Genomic DNA, 4,941 nt, shown 5'->3' on the forward strand with positions numbered 1-4,941 from the left:
GTCTCCAGCGACGTCTTCCCATTCTATCCTCCATGTTCCCCTACCTTACCTGTGTGGTTGTTTGGTGTGGGTTTATGTTCAGGGTTTGGTGTCTTGTCTTGTTGTTATATGTCTGGTCAGTTGGTGTTTTATGTCCGGCATGTATGCAAGTCATATCCTGTTTGTTGTGCCTCCGGAAGGGGGCTCCATGGTTTCCCGGAGGGGAGAACCAAAAGTCAAGTCTGTGAGCTGTTGCTGGAGTGCTGGTTCCTGTGTGTCAGTGCGTACTGCATCTGTTTGGTGTTTGGATTGCAGTACTTTTGTATGGGTTCCAGTTTACTTTGGTGTGGTCTTCTGTTGTGCCGTCCAGCAGCTGCGGTAGGTAAGTTAACATGCCTTGCTGGGTTCTTGGTTCAGTGGTTATCCCCGCAACTGGATACTTACCTGCCATTCCACTTGGCTTCCTTTCCTTGCTATTTGGCCTGCAGAGACTCCTGCTCTTCCGTGTCTTGGACGAACAGGTTGTCTCTCCCCTGCTCCTATGTGAGGGATTATCAGGGCGACTCAGGGTCCTAGGTATCCTGGGTATGAGCCGCCCTACTATCCAAGTCCGCTCATATGGTGAGGAGTTAGGGCGAGGATTAGGGACACTTTAGGAGGTGACATGCTCCCTGATCCTGGCATCCTAGCCTAGCTTCTTCCCTGCATACCCATCATCGTACGGTGGGGAGTTTCCCCCACTCCCCACCGTGACAGTATGTTCCACTAGGTGGCCCTCACTCCTATTTCTCTAGATGCAGATCTATCGCTAGTTTATTATTTTCGCCTCCTTTTATTCCCTTTCCTTATTTAAGCCCTGCACGTAAATTGAAAAGGGACTGCTGTCCAGTTGCTGGCCGCCGTTTAGGGTGGATAGTACAAATAGGTAGAGACAGTGCTAGGCAGGAGTACAGGGATCACTGTTCCCTACCGTGACAGATTCCCAGGCTTTATATATGTTCCCTGGTGTTGTGCTGACAGTTATGGATCCCATGCAGGCTGTAGTAGACCAGATGCATGGTCTTACACAGTTGGTTTAGGATCTGGCAGAGAGAGTACAACATCAGGCAAAAATTCAGATAGCGCCGGTTGCAAAGGTCTCCCCTCAACCTATGGAACCTCAGGTTAAGCTTCCCAACAGAAAACAATTTGGGACTTTCAGAGAAAGCTGCAATCTATATTTTCATTTACGACCCTATTCCTCATATTCTGAACAGCAAAGAGTCAGTATTATTTCCTTGCTTCAGGGGTATCTGCAAGAGTGGGTGGTACTCCTAGAAAAGATTGAAAATAATTCAACCATAGGGACATGTTAAACTAATGCCTCATTTACACATCAGTGGTTTGGTTAATGCTTTCCATCAGTGATTTTAAGCCAAAACCAGGTGTGGCTCTAAACACAGAACAGGTGCAGATCTTTCCCTTATACCTTATGTCTGTGGAGGCTCCACCTCTGGTTTTGGCTCACAATCACTGATGGAAATCCCTGACCAAAACGCTGACGAGTGAATGAGGCATATGGTATTGTCTTGTAATTAGCATTACATGAGTCTTCAAAGTAGTCACTGTGGTCATGATGGGTACCACACTGAAGATGGAAGGAGAGAGTTGTCTCGGATTAAAAAGAACATTACAGACAAACATGTTAAAGTTAAGGCTATAAGACCATCTCCAAACAGCTTTAGGTTCCTGTTACTACAGCTGCACATATTATTCAGAAGTTCAAGGTCTACGGGACTGTAGCCAACCTCCCAGGACATGGCTGCAAGAGGAAAATTGATGACAAATTGAAGAAACGAATAACATGAATGGTAACAAAAGAGCCCAGAACAACTTCCAAAAAGATTAGAGGTGAACTCCAAGGTCAAGGTACATCAGTGTCAGATCGCGCCATCCGTCACTGTCTTAGCCAAAGTGGACTTTAAGGGGTTGTCCGGGTTCAGATCTGGAGAGCCCCGGTACATCGCCGGATCTCCAAAAAATGCCTTTGCCCTGCGCGATTTAGCGCAGGGCAAAGGAGAGCATTGGAGCATGAACTGCTCCGATGCTCCTGTCAGGGGGGCTGCCTGGGTGAAAATGGAGGTATGTCCGGGTTCAGCTCTGAAGCCAGACAACCCCTTTAATGGAAGACCACAGAAAAGAAAACCACTTTTGAATGCAGATCATAAAAAAGTGAGACTGGAATTTGCCAAAATGCATGATGACAAGCCACAAAATATCTGGGAAAATGTCCTTTGAACAGATGAGACAAAACTGAAGCTTTTTTGGCAACTCACATCAGCTGTATGTTCACAGACGAACAAACAAAGCATACAAAGCAAAGAACAGTGGGGGAGATTTATCAAAACTGTCTTAGGCTACTTTCATACTAGCGTTTTTTGCGGATCCGTCATGGATCTGCAAAAACGCTTCCATTACAATAATACAACTGCATGCATCCATCATGAACTGATCCGGTTGTAATATGTCTTCTATAGCCATGACGGATCAGTCTTGAACATAATTGAAATTCAATGGGAGACGGATCTGTTTTCTATTGTGCCAGATTGTGTCAGAGAAAACGGATCCGTCCCCATTGACTTACATTGTGTGTCAGGACAACGTTTTGGTGTCCGCCTCCAGAGAGGAATGGTACTGAACGGAGGCAAACTGATGCATTCTGAGCGGATCCTTTTCCATTCAGAATCCATTAGGGCAAAACTGATCAGTTTTGGACCGCTTGTGAGAGCCCTGAATGGATTTCACAAACGGAAAGCCAAAACACTAGTGTGAAAGTAGCCTTAGTTACCCATACTACCCAATCAGATTGAATCTTTCATATTCCAAAGGATCTCTGAAAAATGAAAGGTGGAATCTGATTGGTGGTTATGGGCAACTAAACCAGATTTCCTTTACACCGGTTTGATAAATCTCCCCCATTGTACTTACTGTGAAACACGGAGGAGGTTTGGTTATATATTGGGGTTGCTTTGCTGCATCTGGCATCTTGAATCTGCGCAGAGTTGAATGAAATCTCAAGACTATCAATGCATTATGGAGCAAAATGTGCTGCTAGTGTGAGAAAGCATGATCTCAGACACAGGTCATGGATCCTCCAACAGGATAATGACCCAAAACAGACAGCTAAAAACATCCAAGAATGGCTAAGAGCAAAGCATTGGACTATTTTGACATGGCCTTCTTTGAGCCCTGATGTAAAAGCAATGTCTGATTTTAATTAGCGGATTTTCAGTACATTTTTACTGTTACTTTTGTCAGTTTCAAGTTATTTTAGTGACCATTGTGGGTTTTTCTTTCTTTAAAGGAAAGGTACCAATAATTTTGTCCACTTGTATATATGTATATTAATTATATTTATGTATTTATGAGATTGTTGCACCAGTTCAGGTCTGCAAGGAACCTGGTATGTAAGTGAAGGATAGGAAGAGCCTTTCTAATAAGCAGGTGCTGTTTCCAGTCAACTCCTCTTTGCAGCTTACAAACTCTCAAATCGAAAGCCATCCAATGTGCTTGTCACGACTGTGACTGATCCAGACAGGTCTGGGAGGAGAAGGTCGCAGCGACTTGCTACTCGCGATAGCTTGTGAGTTTGCTCCGTGGTTCAGGGTATGTCATCTGGGTTTTGCCTTGTGAACCTTTTTGTCCTGACTGGGAGTTTGTAGGCATCCTTCTCAGGTGAGTCCTGTCTGCCACTCCCAGCTACTATATTAGTTTCAGTTTCACTTGCAGTCATTGCCAGATATAGCCCTTACTTCCAGTGCTACTCTGACCTTGGAAGGAGATCGTTTGATGGTGTTGCTGTGGAACTCTTGTCTGGCGTGGACTGTCGTGTTTGGGATCGCCTTCTCTGCTCGTGACTGGATAAGTCTATCTCTGCTGTTGTTTATTTGTTGCTGTCTTCCCCTGTTGTTTTCCTAGATGTGAGTGATGGTGACTAGCGCTCCCATCGGCCTTTCCCCAGTCCAGTCTTGTTAGGGCGACTGAGGGTTTAGGCATCCTGCTCGCCGCACGGGTTCACACCCCGTCTAGGGTATCAGGGCAGACAGGTGCCAGCTTAGGGTTAGTCAGGGGTGGCCATTCTATTTCCCATCCGTAGATAAGGGTCCCCCTTCTCCTCCGTCTGGTGCGACACGACTGCTGCTGGGATAGCGGTCGTGACAGTATATCTGGCCTTTTAAAAAAAAAAAAGTGACATTTCTTTTTTTTTTTTTTTCGGCTTGCTGTTTTGCTTTGTATTTTGTCTCTTCCACTATGGATCCGGTTTTGGTTTTGGCGAAACAATTACAGGGGTTATCCCTTGAAGTGGCAGGATTAAAAGCAACAGTGCTGCAGCAGCAATCCTTGGGTTCCACCGTTGCTACGGGAAACCAAGGTACTCCTGAGCCAAAAGTGGCTTTACCTGATAGGTTCTCAGGAGGGATAGGCCAATTTGTAACCTTCAGAGAAGCTTGCAAATTGTTCTTCAGGTTACGCCCTAGATCCTCCGGCGGTGAGGAACAACGGGTGGGCATTGTATTTTCTCTCCTGCAAGGAGATCCGCAGGCTTGGGCTTTCTCCCTACCATCAGACTCTCTGGCCTTACGATCAGTGGAGGAGTTTTTTGAAGCCCTGGGTCTCGTATATGATGACCCGGACAGGGTCTCACTGGCTGAGTCTAAGCTACGTAGACTTCGGCAAGAGAACCGGTCTGCTGAACTATATTGTTCCGAATTCCGTAGGTGGGCTACTGATACGTTATGGAACGACTCGGCCCTTAGGAGTCAGTTCTGCCAGGGGTTGTCTGAAAAATTAAAAGACGCGCTGGCGGTATACGAGGTCCCTGGGTCTCTTGAGGCTTCTATGTCTCTGTCCATAAGAATCGACAGACGACTCAGGGAGAGACTATTAAATTTTACGGAGGCCTCTATAGGGCAGGGATCGGTC

This window comes from Bufo bufo, chromosome 4, assembly GCF_905171765.1.
Source record: "Bufo bufo chromosome 4, aBufBuf1.1, whole genome shotgun sequence".
Lineage (NCBI taxonomy): Eukaryota > Metazoa > Chordata > Amphibia > Anura > Bufonidae > Bufo > Bufo bufo.